This window comes from Lepidochelys olivacea, assembly GCF_965140295.1.
Source record: "Lepidochelys olivacea isolate rLepOli2 genome assembly, chromosome: 26".
NCBI classification, from domain to species: Eukaryota; Metazoa; Chordata; order Testudines; family Cheloniidae; genus Lepidochelys; species Lepidochelys olivacea.
This window is the reverse complement of record NC_140436.1, coordinates 6,883,482-6,901,252: the sequence shown is the minus strand read 5'-3', so window position 1 is coordinate 6,901,252 and position 17,771 is coordinate 6,883,482. Positions and strand designations below refer to the sequence as shown.

Genomic DNA, 17,771 nt, shown 5'->3' with positions numbered 1-17,771 from the left:
GGTCGTCATTTGTAATTGAAAGTCCATTGTGGTGGGGTGGCTCAGGCTAAGAACTCAGGAAATCTGGATTATATTCTTGGCTCAAAGAAAAGGAGGACTTGTGGCACCTTAGAGACTAACCAATTTATTTGAGCATGAGCTTTCGTGAGCTACAGCTCACTTCATCAGATGCATCCGATGAAGTGAGCTGTAGCTCACGAAAGCTCATGCTCAAATAAATTGGTTAGTCTCTAAGGTGCCACAAGTCCTCCTTTTCTTTTTGTGTATATAATGTCTTCTGCAGTTTCCACAGTATGCATCCGATGAAGTGAGCTGTAGCTCACGAAAGCTCATGCTCAGATAAATTGGTTAGTCTCTAAGGTGCCACAAGTCCTCCTTTTCTTTTTGCGAATACAGACTAACACGGCTGTTACTCTGAAACCATTCTTGGCTCAGTAACTAAAGTCAAGTCACTTCACCATGCTATGCCTCAGTTTCCCCATCTATATAATGGGGCTAAATGATACTGCCCTGCTTTGTAAAGTGCTTTGAGATTTATTAATGAAAAGCACTAGGTTTATATTAATTGTTAGGGCATCAAAAGGTTTTTTGCATGGGCTTATTTAATTGTTTATTTAAATCTAAAGACAAAAATAAAAAAAACCTGAATGCTGAGGGCCTCTCTCTGCATGGATCTACCTCATAATTGACGGGGATGATCAGCCATCTGTATTAGTGGTCTCCATGGGGATGGAGATAATTAGACAACAAGAAGATGAATAACAGACGAGAGGCTGAGGGGATTGGGGCATGCACAGTAGTCCCACAGGGAATATGCAGGAAAGCTGTACTGATTTTCCCAGGGAGCTCCGTCTTCACTATCCCCACCACCACCACCACCATCCTTTTAGGTATTTATTATATTATTTTGGGTGATAAATACTGGCCTTGGGCTTGATCCTGGTTCTCCTCCCAGCCTTTGTCTGGCTTGTCTGTTTAGACTGTAAGCTTTTCAGAGTAGGGACTGTCTCTTACCATGGGTATGTTCAGCACTTGGCACAATGGGGCCCTGTTCTTGGTTGGGACCTCTAAGTCCTGCTGTAATATATACAACATAACCCTGCTTCACTCTGAAGTCTCTGGGAGTTTGGCCATTGACCTGAGCATAGAACTGGTTTGGAAATTTTTTTGTTGCAGCGATTTTCAGTGGACATTTCTGCAGAAAAAGAATCTGTCTGCACTGATTTTGTTTTTCATCAAAAAAATTAAAATTTCATTTTGGTGGTCTTCCCCCTCCGGTGAAAAGACAACATTTCCTGACCAGCTCTAGTTTAATGGGAGTAAAATCAGGTCCTGGATGAGAGGGGGAAGGGCGATGGGGAGAAACTCTGTGGGAGCCATTCCTGTTTGCCCTCTGCAAGGTATTAATGTCAATAACAGTTCTGCAGTAAAAACAACCCAGCATCGAGCAAGGCGGGAAAACAGCCGCTAAGTGTGGAGAATCAGAAATCTGATTTGAATCAGAGGAACCAGATTGCAGGAACTTTAAATAGATTGGAGACTAACGTAATTAAAATAAAAGGGTTCAAAGCACATTAAAGGGCATTAATATGCAATAAGGAAACTCTTAACCCACCAATTCTCCATATACACAGTCATCAAGGAAAAAGGAGCAATGCCCATAAAACCGTTCTCTCAGGAAGGGCAGTGGGTTCAGTGCCTGACAAGAGATCACTAGCTGAAAGTAGCAGCATTAAATGGAAAGTCTGGTTATTGCCGGATGTTTACTACAAAAAAGCCTCGATTCCACGAGGTGCCGAGTACCACACAAGCAAAACCTTGCCTCTGTCTGGAACGCCATTGCCTGAAATGAGACTCTGCACAGGAACCAAGGGCCATCAATAGGACACAGAAATTGATACATCTTTCTAATGTCCTGTCTCCAACAGTTACCTAGAGGAACGTGTATGAGGCTCTGCAGTGGGCATCTGTGGAATTACCTGCCCACAGGGGAAGTTTCTTCCCGACTTTTGTTAGGTAGCTGTTGGCTTATGTCCTGAAGCATTAGGGTTTACGTCCCTGGCAAGACTTTTGTATTAAATCAGCTTCAAACCTAAATCCTATTGCGAGAGCTGGGTTCAAGTTTGGCCACCCCCAATGAAAAGTGCTATTGATACCATTGCAGCTTCCATGCCAGGCTGGAAATTCTGCTAGTTTTTTGACCAACAGAACATTTTGTCAAAATTCTGAAATTTTGCAAAATTGAAAGAAAGAGAGAGAGAGAGAGAGAGAGAAATTCTGCGATAGATAGATATCTATTTTACATTTTGTATTTTATTTATGTTTTCCAGCTCCAGGTACAGTCATACTCCCCCCAAAAAGAAAATCACGACTGCGATGAAGACTCTAGATCATGTAAGTCCCACTTACCCGCTGTTTTGTAGTTTTAAGTGGTGTATAGGCCTCTCGGCATAAGGATAAATTTAATCTAATGTCAATTGGAATGTTGCCACTCAATAATGGAAGCAGGATTGTGCCCATAAATGTTAATATTATTGAGGAATGGAGAACTAATCCAGACTACACAGAGCTTGAGACAAATACTTGGGTCAGTGGACTCCTCGATGGCACATTCTCCTTGTTGAAATAAGTGATTCGATCGAAAAGTGTCATCGTATCCACAGAAACAGCCCTTTCTTGTATAAACAGGTTGTTAAGGTGACTCAAATAATGCTGTATATAAACAGGGGTAGAAGCAAAGAACACACACACACACACACAACATAAGGGCTTTAGAAATTCTCACAGGAAATATTCTCAAGCATATGCTTAACAGATTAAGTTTTAGGCATTACGTCCCATCTATGGTAACTTTACTGTATCTCAGATCTCCAAAATTAAAGACCTGCTCCAGAAAAACCTATCGTTAGAGACTTATGGCTCTCCTGTGCTCTGACAGTGTTGTTTGTGGTCCTGCAGAACTCCTGGTATCTTTGTCCAGATTAGTTTCTTTACAGAAACTTCTACACGTATTAGAGACACCATCAAAAACGTAGGTGCTCTGATAACCCAACTTTTCATTGTTACTGGTTAGCTTGAGCTTGTTTTCTTCTTCTTCTGTTTGATTTTTTTAATTGAATAAATGTTGAGTTGTGAAAGAGGCTGGAATTGCAGGACCATAGTTTTCCTCATCTTATATTGATTTAAGCAAATATTATTAGATGATTCAGTTACTGGGTACATCTTTCTTTCTTTTTTAATGTATAACTGAATTTCACTGTTTTTTTACTCAATATTACAGCTTTATTTATTGGATATCTCAGGCCCTGATCCTATAATTAGACCTATGTAGACTAAACCTAGCACACATATGAAGCACTATTGAAATTATTGGGTCACTGCATGGGTGGCTTCCCACATCTACGTACTGCGGGGCTCTTACTCCTTCCATCTGGTGCCGGCCACTGTTGGGGTCAGGATATGGGACCCGATGGACCTGGTGTCTGATCTAGTGTGCCAGTCCCTATGTTCGGGCACAAGGGGATCCAGTTGCAGGAAGTAATTGTCCCACTCTATTCAGCACTGGAGAGGCCTGAGCTGGAGTACTGTGTCCAGTTCGGGGTACCACACTTAAGGAAAGATGCAAACAAATGGGAGAGAGTCTAACAACAAAAATGGTAAAAGGTTTAGAAAATCTGACTTACGAGGAAAGGTGTTCGTTTAAAACAAACAAACAAACACGCACCCTGGCCCTGTTTAGTATTGAGAAAAGAAGACTGAGGGGGGGACCTGATAGAAGTCTTCAAATAGGTTAAGGGGCGTTATAAAGATGATGGGGACCAATTGTTCTCCATGTCCACTGAAAGTAGACAAGAAGTAATGGGCCTATGTTGCAGCAGTGGCGATTTAGGCGAGATATTAGAAAAAAGCTTTCTAACTATAAGGTTAAGTACTAACTATAACTACTGGACCAGGCTTCCAAGGGAGGTTGAGGAATCCCCGTCCTTGGCGGTTTTTAAGAACAGGTTGGACAAACACCTGTCAGGGATGGTCCAGGTTTACTCAGTTGGCCTCAATGTAGGAGGCTGGACTAAATGACCTCTTGAGGGCCCTTCCAGCCCGATATTTGTATGATTCTATTACTTTAAGACTGTTCCTGTCAGCTAATCTGGAAAAGGGGGATTTTTGTGGGGTTTTATTGTGGAAGATGTTCAGGTACCATGATGATAAAATCCTAGGTACAGTAGGTATATAGATTTGAAGGACCATATCCTCAGATGGTGTCAATTAGCATAGCGCCATTGACCTCATATGTTGCATTACGTAATCTATAGATGAGTGCCTTGAGTCACGGAGAGGTTAAATGGATTACTCAAGATCACAAATCAGTGACAAAGCTAGGAAAAGAAACCATGAATCCTGCTTCCTAGTCCTCTACCCTAACCACTAGCAAACTCTTTCTTCCCAGAATGGGGATATAACCTAGGAGTTCTGATTCTTGATCTTCAAGTCTAACTCTGGACTATACTCTCTTCCAGAGCCGGGAATAGAATCTAGGATACCTGACTCCCAGCTACCCTACTCTGCCCACTAAAACAGACTCCTTTGCTAAGAGCTGGGATTAAAACCCCAGAGTCCCGGGTACTAGCCCCCTGTTCGAACTACTAGGCAACAGTCCCTCTTTTTGAATCTTAAATGAGTCAAACTAACTGGAAAGTGTTTGAACATTTGATTTCTGCAATCTGCATGATGCCCTTTGCAAGAAAAGTTGTGAGTTTTATTTTAAATTTCAATTGCCATTCCCACCCAGCGTGGTCTCTTACCAACATAAATAAATAGGGATGGGAGCATGGAAAATGTGTATACGTTTGGGTTATATCCTAAATATTTACATTAAGGAAGTTTAAAAGAACTCTGATTTCAGTCCCATATATCTGAAGATGATCCCTCAGGAGAGGATGTTTTGTCAGGAGTAATGATTTAGAAATGTCTTATTTTAAAAAGCCACTTGTATGAGTTCCTGCAACGGGAACACGTGTCAGCCATTTGGAATCTTTGATCTGATAACTGTGTCTGTCCGTCTCCCTTCCCCCAATGGAGAATACTGCTTCCCAGGTTAGAATAGACTGATGTGTTGCAGCAAGAAAATTATCCTTCCCCTTCATTCCTCCTCCCCTTTCTTCCCAGGGCTTTTATGAAATGCACTGTGGCCTGACATCCCAGTTTACCATGACTGTTGCACTTTGGAGACACTATCTCAGTGTCCCATGCAACCTGGAGTTTTATCTTAGTTTCTATGGCTGTTTAAATGGTAAGCTGTCTGAGTCAGGGACTGTTTCTTATGTACAGTGCCTTGCACAATGGGGCTTTGATCTCCGTTTGGGGCCCTACATGTTATTGTAATACAAATAATAAGAGTAATTAAGGTGATGCAACTGCACTGAATTTAATAGAGTAGCATACATAGGTACCAGGTCTCAGTTTGGTCCATGGAGCATAATGCTTGCAAATGTTACATTTGAAATATTACATGAATATTTCTGTGTAGCAATTGATGGATTTCATAAACTTGGGTGTGTTTATGCATTCACTCTACTACAGATCCTCACATTCACATGTTCATTGTGTTGCTTATTTTTTCATGCTAGAATATTTATTGCACTAATAATCAGAGACACTGAATAGTGACAGCGTAACACAGCAGCTGTTTGAACTCTCTTACTTATAAGATTCTGATCTCACATGGAGCAGTGCACTTCTGGGGTAACTCCTTTGACAACCGGGGAGTTACTCTGGATTTATACCACTTTGCGTGAGATCAGAATCTGTCCCAAACAATCTAGCTCTTTTCCTAGTTGCTTCTTGCTCTTCTTTTCAAAAATCAGTTCAAAATATAAAGGGACCCTAATATTGCTCAACAATGAGGATGCTCAGAAAGTTGAAAAACCAGAACATTCTGAGGAGAGATTTTTTTTCTCCACTGGAAAAATTGAAACCATTTCCGGAGCCATGGAGACCCTAGATGAGTGGATTAGTTGGGAACACTTATAACTGCACCACTTAAAGATACGACCACAGTGCATTTTACATTTGAAAATAGGGGAGATAGATGATCTGCGTTCAGAAATAATTATAAATTGGGCTTATTGCCTGGTATAAAAAATCCTTGATGCTGACGGTTTTATGACAAGTCTTATTCTGGATTTATTGAGCCATGAAATGCGCTCACGGCTAAGTTCTGAATGTCCCTTTCACAGTCTAATGTCTAAGGATATAAAATTGACTGGTTTAAGAACTAAGATAACAAGAGACTGTCCATGAGCCTTAAAAGGGGGATCTTGGATTTTCACAGCTCCTTTCATGGAGAAATACAGCAAATGTCGAATAGGTTGTCGGGGAAGAAACTATAAAGATTTAATAGGGAAAGTATTCACTTTTTATGGTAACCCAAGCCAGAAGAAGGAGACTATTTATTAAAAGATTTCATGAAACTAAATGCCTCTTAATCCCTTTCTGCTTTATGTCCCACCAAACAGGAGGTTCATTTTTAAAGGGCTGGATCCCTCCGATGGAGTATATTGGCATGTAGCTCCGTGAAAGTCAATGGAGCTATGTCCAATGACATAAGCTGAGGATGTGTTCCTTCCAATAGAGTGACAATTAGGAAAAGGACCGGCTGGAATAGAAAACAGGAGGAAAAACATCACCCGAACGGAGCATGGAAGGAATAACAATATCCAGTCTCAATTACAAATTACAACATATAAATCACGTAGCATTAAGTTTCTGGGATCTTTGTGCAGTATGAAGGATTATCCATGGATCTGTGCCCATTTACACCAGCTGAGGGTCTGGTCTATCTTTTTTTTTAAAAAAAAACCAAAACAAAAGTGCTACCTTCATCAGGCTCTTGGTTTAACCCACTCCCACTCAGTGACCTTTGTGGGACAGAACATTTAGGTATTCAGAAGAGCTGGATGTGGGGCAGAGTGGTGCACCTCTCAAGCCAGGAAGCTGAGTTGCAGCCAACTCATAGGAACTTTTTAATGTACTAGTGTTGCCAAAAGATTAGGAATGACAATCAGCAACAAGAATGAGAGCCAGCGTGGACTACGTCTGCCTGCAATAATAAAGACTCAGCCACTCCAACAGGGCTGGAAATGCTTCTTCATGGTTCACCAAGGTCAAGGGGTTCTCAAACTTTTTTACAGGGTGGACAATGCTTTAATGCATCGATTCTCCTGTAAGGCTACGATCCCACGGTCCCCACCTCTCCTTCTGTGGAGATTGTGGCAAATACAGCAATTGCTTACATGGGAAGAGCACAGAATGTACCTTTAGCTGCCTTAAAGCAGTTTAACAGCTGAAAATAAGGAGGAGGAGCCCAGCATCATAGGCCTGATTCCTCTACCACTGAAATCATACCGTTGATTTCAAAGGGAGCTGGACTGGGTTCAATGCAAGGACCGTTGGTGGATGATCCACGAATCTGTGCTATCTGTATGGCCCGCATTACCTCAGTATCTGAGCATCTCACCATCTTTAACGTATTTATCCTCACAATACCCCTGTGGAGGCAGGGCAGTGCTATTATCCCCATTGTACAGACGGGGAACTGAGGCACAGAGAAAATAAATCTAAGTAAGTCTTAGCTACTTACAGGGCATATATTCATCCTCACTGGCTTTGTCACTTTTATCTTATCAAGGCCCAGTACTGCTCCTACCGAAGGTAGTGACAAAACTCCCTATTGCCTCCACGGGGAACAGAACTTCAATTAACTAGAGAGAGCAAAAGCTACTTTCCACTTCCTCTTGGGCAACTTGGGGGCGTCCTTGCTTGCCTTGGATGGTACACTCCAGTCATTTATAGGCCAAGTTTCCCTGACTGGAAAAAGCGGCCATAAGGGCTCAAATCTGTGGACCAAAGGAAAGAGTGTGTTGAATTTCAGGGCCAAAATAGGCCTTTGGAAAGGTAGAGTCATGGTGGGAAATGGGTAGAGGGGCATTATTTCACAGTGCCTTCCGGACAGTGGGAGAAACAATGGGCCAGCCACTGGGACATCATCGTGATGGCGGAGTTACGAAAGCCCAAGCGTACAGATGATAAGCAGAGCGCAGACAGATAGATATGGCAATTAAAAGCTTAAATAGAAGGGTTTGCGTGGGGATTAGAGAGAGAGAGAGATTAAAAAGGAAATAGACATGAGACACCAGCTTTCAGCTGACTCTTTTTTTTTCCCCTTTCACTTCAGGAAAATGTCTTCAGATTTCTCCCCTATAAAGTCCAGCTCTGTCTACTCCTCCTTGTGTGGATAATAGTTGAGCTTTGTATTATACTTAAGAGTACAAAAATCTTTGTCCTTGTCTAAACTTTGCACTAACGGCCTTGTTTATGAGCTGTCTGGAGAGGGTCTGTGAATCAATGGAGCATTGTTCAATAAATAATAAAAGCCAGACACATCCAGTTTTCATTTTTATATGAGGCTTTTTTCCATGAGGGATGATACATAAAAACTCCTGAAGTGGAGAAACGTGGACGTATTTCTCTATAAAATTGTAATTTAATCTCATCAATTAATTATTGCTTTGACATTCTGTCACTTGAAGCAATTTGTAAAGTACGTGTAAAACACAAAGCTTCCCATTAGGTTAGGCTCCTCTTGTGTCTTTAAAATCTCTTATCTGATCCAAGGAAACATGCTGGATTCATTTCCATCCCTATGATTTATAAGCGGCAGCCTGGTTAATGTTTAATAATCAAAGATTTAAACACATTACGCTGTCATCAGTTCCGTTTTGCCCTGAGTCATGTATATGCTTTTTCATCCTACTCGAAGTTTAAGAGAAAGTAGGACTTGCCAGGCTGTATCAGACTAGAAGTGCATCTGATGCAGCATCCTGACTCCAACAGTGCCCAATAGCAGCCGTTTCAGAGTGAATCCTGCCGTGGATATCTATAGCATAAAACAACACTCGGGGGAATTTTTTACTGAAGCTAACCTAAGGGCATGGACCGTCATTTTGTTCTGTTGTAGTACAGTGGAGTCATTCTTCATTACTGGGGTTCCTAGTCTCTACCATAATATAAATATTAAATAAAAATAAAAATAATCATTTGTTTCCTATCTATGGGTCAGATTCTGATACCTTAATACACATTGAATAGCACCTTAATCCACATACAATCCCATTAACGTCAATGGGATTACTCAGGACGAAAGATGCTACTCACTAATGTAACTATAGACGGAGCTGATCAAACTTTTTCATCCCAAGCATTTTTTGATGAAAAAAATGATTCTTTCTCCTCAACAAAATTGTTTTTTTTTAAAAGAATGTATCTTTGAATGAAAAACAACGTTGAAATTTTTGCAGCTTGTTGGAAAAGTTTTTGTTGAAAACTTCCCTCCCCTTCATCCCCATCCCCACCCTCACCCCTGCCCCAGGCCTCCAAAAATATCCCTAAAAAATGAACACACACACACACGGCCCAATTTTTTGGCAGAAGTTATCGCCTTGCATCTAGTGCCCCGTAATCCTATCAAGTGGGAAAAGAATATCTGTCCCTACCCCCCCGCACCCTCACTCACACACTTTGAGTCACTCCACAGCTCCTCTCTTCTACCATTAACTAGCATAGCCGGTGGCAGTTTAAAATCTTGCCTTAAATTAAACCAGTGCAGCTCTCAATCCTGCCTGTAGACGAGCCCTCTGACCCTGATCCAAAGTCCATTGACGTCAATGAGCTTTGGATAAGGCCTACAGTCCACTCTTTCTCTCTGACCTGTACACACTCACAAGGATGGGTGGCTTCACCAAATCTCTGGCACAGCTGGCTGGCTGTCAAGTTCGGCCTCAGACACCCACATGTCAGATATACCGCATCCAGTTGTACGTCTGCCATTTCTGATCCCTGCTTTTTGGCTGCTTTTCTGAGTCTGCATTGAAAGCAGGAGGGTTCGTTAACAGGAAAAACCCAGAGCAAAATAAAACAGTGCCCTTTCTTTCTTCTTTTTTCCAGTGTTCTTGCTTTTTGCTCCTCTTTGCTCATTTCCCGAGGGGAAGGGTACTGCTTCTTTGGCCTTATTTCCCCAATGTGTATTCATCTTAAAGAGGAAGAGTGCTCATTTAAAGAGGGAAGATTGACTAGTGGTTAGGGCACTAACCTACGACTTGGGAGAGCTGGGTTCAGGTCCCTGCTCTACCATGGCCTTGTTGAGTGTCCTTGAACAATCTTTGTGCATCGGTACGTCCCTACCTCACATGGGCATGGTGAGGATGAATACACTAAAGATTGGGAAGTGCTCAGATGCTAAGGAAACAGGGGGCTATATAAATACCTATTATAGATCAAACCCCCCCCCCCCCAGACCTCAGTGCAGCGTTATTTTCCTTAAAATAAGATCACTCAAGGGATTTGCTCGGCTCCGAAGCCTGAGGTGGGAAACAGAATGAAGTCATTTGTTTAGGTACTACTTTAAAAAATCCCTATGGTCGTCATCCAAAGCCCATTGAAATCTCCCATTGAAAGACTCTTGTTAATATCAATGGGGTTTGGGTCATGTCATATTCAGTTGCATGGCTGGAAGAGAAGAAAGAATATCGATGAGAAATAGAGGAGCAAGTAAGTAACTTCTCTCTGTGATTCACAATGATTAGGCAGCTCCATTTGGCAGGGGCTGTAAAATGGCTGGATACACATGCCTGTTCTTGTTTAGATCACAGTCATCGGAAGGATTTGCCTATTTGCAGCTAGCTTAAGTTGGGACAACTTCAGTCAGCCCTCTAAAGATCTGTGCTGCTCGATCACCATCACCACTAAAAACAACTGGTGTTTTAAAAAGCTTGCAGCGTGGAGTCCATATCTCCAGAATAATTTTGAATCTGAAAAAAAAAAGGAATCTTAAATCAAAACACTTGGGGAAACCACAAAAAAAGAGGGACTGTGGCTAGACTTTATCTTCCTAACCCAAGCTGGATAAGCTGCAGTATCGAGTCTCATTTGACACGTAGAAATTAAAAACAGCTTGTGCTCACAGATTCCCTGTGCAATCTCCCGGTGACCGAAATGAGCAACCCATGCCGAGCACTGTGCTAGGGGGTAAGGACTGATCCCATGAGGTGTACGTACCCTCAATGCTTCTTTTCTCCAGTCAGAAATTAGGGCATTGGTCAACCTGCGACCTTGGTCTCCAGATTCATTTTAAAAAACCACTGAAGCTGATTCTCCTCTCTCTTGTGACCTGATGCAAAGCCCAGTGAAGTCAATTGAGGGTGCAATCCATCCCATCATCCAGATCATTAATTAAGATGTTGAACAAAACTGGCCCCAAGACAGACCCCTGAGGCACGCCTCTTGATACCGGCTGCCAACTAGACATCAAACTATTGATCACTACCCATTTAGCCTGACACACTAGTCAGATTTCTGTCCACCTTATAGTCCATTTATCCAATCCATACTTTTTTAACTTGCTGGCAAGAATACTGTGGGAGACCATATCAAAAACTTTGCTAAAGTCAAGATATATCATGTCCACCGCTTTCCCCATATCCACAGAGCCAGTTATCTCATCATAAAAGGCAATCAGGTTGGTCAGGCATGACTTCCCCTTGGTGAATCCATGTTGACTGCTCCTGATCACCTTCCTCTCCTCCATGTGCTTCAAAATGGATTAAACTAGGCTCCCGTTGGTTCAGGGGAACCTGTGACCAAATTTGGGAGAGTCCCTGTAGGCCATATAGTGCCTATGACACACGGCACAGCACTTCTGATTCTATCTGTGGAGCATGTACAAAGTAGCCAGTAGAGTACAATGCTTCCTCACTTCATACAGGAATTGTGAGGATTAATTCATTATTGTTAAGCACTTTGAGGTCCTCAGATGGAAGGTACTAAGTAATGCTATAGTATCTGTATTATGCCAAAAGAACACAGATAGATAGATAGGAATCTGTGAACACATGCAATTGTCTGTAGCCAAGTAATTTAAAAAAAAAAAAAAGTTTTCCTACAGAAAGTTTTCTCAGGTGTGAGAAAGGGAAAGATTGTTTCATGCTAAAGACATCAAAGAAGAGACACCCCATATACATGCTCCTGGCTGAGTTTGATTTGGCAGGCAAGCAGAGAGTCGGCGTGACAGACAGAAATACTTTTCTTGAGAGACTCTTAAAGGTTTGGATTCTTTGGCTAGAAATCCATGCGATTCCTTGAGCTGAATTCATCCCACTGAAATCAGTGACTCAGAAACAATAGAGATGAGTAAGTAACCACTGGGATCAATAATTAAGATCTTTTATACAAAAACTTCAAAAATTGTGCTTTGGTTAAATACCTGAGTCACTTGTTCCCACGCTGGCTCACTTACACGCAGGGAGAGAGCTGAACGTAGCCAAATGGCATCGTGTTTATGGCACTGGGCTAAGATTTAGATAATCTGGCATCCGTTCTCGTTCCGCCATAGAATTCCCGTGTGACCTTAAGCTAGTCGCTCAGGGCTTGTCTACACAGCCCTGCAGTTCAGCCTATGAGTGCGTGAATTGCTGCGTGCACCGAAGGGCTGCACTGTAACTCATCCATGTGGATGCTGCAGGCGCGAACTAAATGGTACCTAGTTCACATGAACGCAGTTCTCTTCAAATAGCATCCGCACAGTTGGTGCACTCTGCAGTTCATAACCCCCTTCTCCAGAACTGCAAAACAGTTTAGACGTCACCTTAATCTCGGTGTGCCTTATATCCCCATCTGTAAAATGGGAATGCTTCCATTGGCTTCCTTGTCTATTAGATTGGAAGCTCTTTGGGGCAGGGACTGCTGCTATGGGTTTGAGCAGTGCCGAGCACAACAGAGCCTGGCTCTCACTCGAGACTTCGAGGTGTTATCTAAATGCAAGGAATAAATAATAATAATGCAAAGCTGAATAGCTATTCCCTACAAATGTACACGTACACGTAGGTACAGAAATCTAAAAAAATGCAAAAGGAGTAAGATAAGATCATTAGCAAAGAAATATGGCTCAGGAGATGGATTTTGAACATTCCCAAATTTTAAATGTGGGATTTTGGTTTGGCCCATTTTAAAGCTGAGAGGTAGTGTGGTCTAATGGATCGAGCACTGGCCTGGAAATTGGGAAGACGCCCAGCTCTGCCAATGACCTGTTGTGTCACTGGGACCTGTTGTAACACTGGGAAAGTGCTTCTGTTTCCCCTCTCAGCCATGGTCTGCCTTGCCTATTTAAACTGCAAGCTTGTGGGGACACTGTGTGTATATAAAGTTCCTAACCCAGTGGGGCTGTGATCTCAACTGGGGCCTCGAGGCAACACTGTACCAGAAATAATTAATTATTATGCAAAATTCAGCTCTGTGCTTGAGCTTCTAACCCCCTGCAACATTTCAGAGTTTTCACAGTTGAGACTGTGGGACAGTCTAAAAGTAGCTGAGCTAATACCGCACCATGAAGACAATCTAGTAAATTAGCCAATGCTTTTCAGGCTAAATATTCTATATTCCTAGCTCAAATCAGCCTTTCTTTCTTTTTTTTTCATCTGTGCAGCTTGCATCCTTCTGTAGCTGCTAAACCCAAACAGACTAATCTAGTATCCAAGTCTTAACATTATTCACCACCATCGTATATTAACTGTGTTACAAGAATAAGAACAGCAGCAGCAGTCAGCTCTTGGATATGCGCCATGCTTTTATTACTTATTAACTTATTTTTATATAGCTTTTGGCATGGCAAGAAGTCCTACTTTAATTATAAACAGGAATGAAGAAGCCACAAGAGGAAATCATACAGTATTGTAGCCGGATAACTGCTGTTGCAGTGATTACACAAGGGTTCTTATCAAAGCTGACACAGAGCTTGGGCAGTGCAGATATTGTGCTGGAAGCTCCAGGCAGCACGGTTGATGCGTGGGAGAGAGCCTCGAAACAGACGTAAATGCATTGTAATTTGGCTGAACTAAATTATCCATGGGGGACTTTTTTTTCCCCTCTCTCGTTTTGCATTAAAGAAATGGGAAAGTAAAGACAAGTCTTGGGAGGACTAAAAAAATAAGATAAATGTGCAAGCTTTTCACTTTTTTTCTTTCAACATGCCCGAGAGGGATGGGGATCGGTGGGGAGGGAGGAAACCTCATTCTGACATAAGGACCAACTATGGCTACAGATGGTTGTTTGAAAAACCATGAGAAAACTCTTGATTCCAGTTTAAGACTCTCCCAAGAAACTGACAACTACTGCATAGTCATGCTGCTAATGTCTTTGCAATTGCTAGGAAGAACCAGCCGCTCCGCCTTGTCTGTAGATTCCATTTGCAGAGCTATCAGCTGCAGCCATTCCACCCTGGGCTGTGATCTTGTCAAGCTTAACCGTGTCCACATTTGGGGCCAGTTTGTGAACCCCTTGCTTCTTCCAGTTAGTCATGTGAGTAGACTTGTTGGAAGCCAACTGGGTATTGCACTAGGGATAGGAGGTCTGGGTTCTAATTCTGGCTTTGCCACTGATCTCCTGTACGAACCTTGGGCAAGTGACTGCAGCTATCTTCTTTCCATGAGTGAAATTGTCTCCATGGTGAGGGTTAACCCAAGGCCATATAGCCCACTCATGCCCTATTGTGAGGGGGATTTCTGTGGTTCATTGGCCTTGCGCTGACCTCGCATTAGTGATCTCCATCCTTAGTGAATTTAGAACTGGACTGACAGCTCCAGTAACTGAAAATCTTCTGCTTAATCACAGAACAGGGATAGCAGCAGACCCAGCTTCTCCCACGCTGTCCCATTTCTGAGCTGGAGAAAACACCTTAGGTGGCGACAGTATTGTTAATCTCAGTGGTTGTCTGCTCCCCATTCCCCTGCTATCAATTCAAACTCCTAACCATCTCTGAACTCCAGGGAAACCCCAAGAGGGGTTACATGAAATGATGCCAAAGGAAGTTTTCTAGCCACATGGGTTTAGTGCAACCAGCCTGTTTTGAGCAATTCTTAAACTTCAACTGCAACCAGCACTGTATCATTCTAATCAGTCAAAGATCTTGTTGTTTATTCATGTCTACCCTACCACTGGCTCAACGCTTTCAATCCTGATCCTGCAATGAGCTCTGTGCAGTGGACTCCTGCCCAAACTCAGAGCCTCCCTGAAGTTAATGGGGTTCTGCACCAGCATGGCCTGGTGGAGCAGCTTACAGGATCAGTGCCTCTGTGCCTATGAATCTGAACTCCCTGGATAGGTCTGCACTGCAGCGTGGGTCGAGCTAGCATGCTGAAAATAACAATGTAGATGATGCAACATGGGTGGCAGCTAAGGCTAGACACCTGAGTCCAAGCCTCCCTCCCTCTGTCCCCCTTACCCCCCAACCCCGTTCCCCTGGGCTTGAGCCTCAACATCCACGCTGCTATTTTTAGCACGTTAGCTCAAGCAGAACTAGCATGAGTCTGTCCACCTGGACTGCGAGACACAAACTCAGCTGCAGTGTTGACCTACCCTTTGGAGCCAGCTTCTCAATTCCCTCTTTCTTATTTTTCCATCCAAAGCCCAATTAAGTCAATAGAAAGAGGCCCTAAATACCTAAATCACAGTGCGGGCATCTCAAACACACTCTCCCCTGACCCCCTTTGTATTTGTTTTTCAAAAAGCCACAGATACTATCTGTGCAATTTGGAGCCCAGCATTGTGGAGGGTTAGTGGACTCGAAGCTTTTGCTGCTCACAGTTTATAAAGGAATAGAAAGCCGGACACATTTTTATTATGCTCAAAGGGGATTCAGACCAAGGGTTTTTGGATGAACTTCCTTGTCTTTGCTCCAAGTGCTCCTTTCTTAAAACAAAATAGATACTGTGATAGTGACTTGGACTATAGTTAGGCACCGAATACTTGGTGGTTTCCTCTGCTTTGTACCCTCTGCACAGAATGACATTTTGGTGACTTTTCAGTGGCTACAAATTGAGGAGGGGCCCAATCCTGCTGAGTATTCACAGCTCCCCCTGAAATCCACAGGGATTGTGAAGGTTCAGCACCTCACAGGATCAGGCTCTAATGTAGGCACAAATACAGGAAGGTTAAAAATAAAAAATCCCTCTTAGACTAAATGTTGATAGTAGATAAAGGATGAATTGGCAGATGTTAATAATGGGAGAACTTCAGAAGGTCACTGTGGATAGATACCACCCCAAAAAATAATAAAATAAACAATAAAAAATAATAATAAACAAACCTAAGTCTGATATAGTGCTTTTCATCAGTAGATCTCACAGTGCTTTACAATCTCTGTATTTATCCTTACAACACTTCTGTGAGGTAGGGAAGGATTATTAGCCCCATTTTACAGATGGAGAACTGAGGCACAGAGAGGCCAAGGCCAGATTTTCAAAGATATTTAGGCTCCTAACTTCCATTGGAATCAATGGAATGAGGATCTGGGCCCACGGGCACATAGGAAGCCTGTGGGGAAGCAGGGAAAAAGCTTGCTCCGAAACACAAACAAGCCACTCAGGTCTGTTAAAACTGGGTTCCAACTTGTCACTGCATCCACAGGAACAGATCTTAGCGCCAAGCAGAGCCCCACTGGAGTCAATAGAATACCTAGCACAAACTAATTACAGCACAGGGCTGAATTCCCCGTCACGAATTCCAGCACTTCCCATCCTGGCTTGATTTGGGGGGCAAGCGACTTCGGCTGTGACTCCTCTCCTACCTTTTGTCCGTCTTGTCTATTCAGATTGTAAGCTCTTTGGGGCAGAGACTGTCTCTTGTGTTGTGACTGTACAATGCCTTTTATAATAGGGGAATTATCTCATTTGGGCACTCTAGGTGTTACCGTAAGACAAATCATAAAGTTTGAGAAATGGCTGATGGCACCGGGGTGGGAGATTTGTTTTCTTAAGCTTTTCATCCTCATTAAGAATTCTCATTCTACTGTGATTGCAACACCTCTGGTTAACTGTCCAAAGTCCTGGATCAGAGGATGGTCTGAGAAACAGAAAAGTGAGTCCTAGAGAAGTGCCAATCGATTAAAAAAAACCCCAAAATAGAACATGGATGATTCCACTGAGATGACTGTGGAGAAGATGGTTTCAGTCCAACCAAATAATTGTCTGACTGGTAAAAATGTGGGCTGAGATTTTTCAAAGCTTGTCTTGAGGGTTTACACACATCCTCTATTGGGAAGACATGGGGAAGTATGTCTAGCTTCCCTGGACTGCTTTGAAATTCTCAACCATTCTAATGGATGGCAAGCGTCTAAATCCTTTGCATGACTTTGAAAATCTCAACCGCTTTGTTTTATTTTGAGCCAAGATAGTGATGATGTCAATTAAAAAACTCAGATTGTACTGAGTCCGCATCGCACCATAACAGACCACAACACAGATACATATTTACCCCAAATACTGAAACGAGCTTCAGGAAGGAATATCTCAGGGTCTCTTGCACCCATTGCCCGTGTCATCAGTGAATCAGGAGTTTTGTTCCTTCCACTAACATTAACCGGAGTTGCTATACCTGGTCCTCCATTACCCTGCACCTTTTATAGTCATTAACACCAATGTAAAGTAGGTCTGAGACACTATCATATTAGAATGTTAGCATTTTACATTCACTTTGCATTGGTATAAATGATTGCACAAAGCCCAGGTTGATGAAGAATCAGGCCCACTAGCTTTACAGCTGCCTTCTCACTAATATATTTTCCACTAGGGGCTCACCCTTACGCAAATGCTTTTTCCCAGCATTCAGGTCTCTGGCATCTAGCCCTTTAAATCAGGGAGAGAGAACCAGCAGCTTTCCTAATGTGA

The 17,771-nt window shown here is 42.6% G+C and overlaps 1 long non-coding RNA gene across 1 annotated transcript in view; it reads left to right on the top strand.

Moving 5' to 3' along the window:
• The first annotated feature begins 804 nt into the window (after positions 1-804).
• LOC311513378 overlaps positions 805-17,771 on the top strand; it is a 53,555-nt gene continuing 36,588 nt past the window's right edge. Inside the window, exons 1-2 of the long non-coding RNA XR_014709714.1 lie at positions 805-890; positions 2,331-2,394. This is a non-coding gene — a long non-coding RNA (uncharacterized lncRNA). The remainder of the gene's footprint in view (positions 891-2,330; positions 2,395-17,771) is intronic.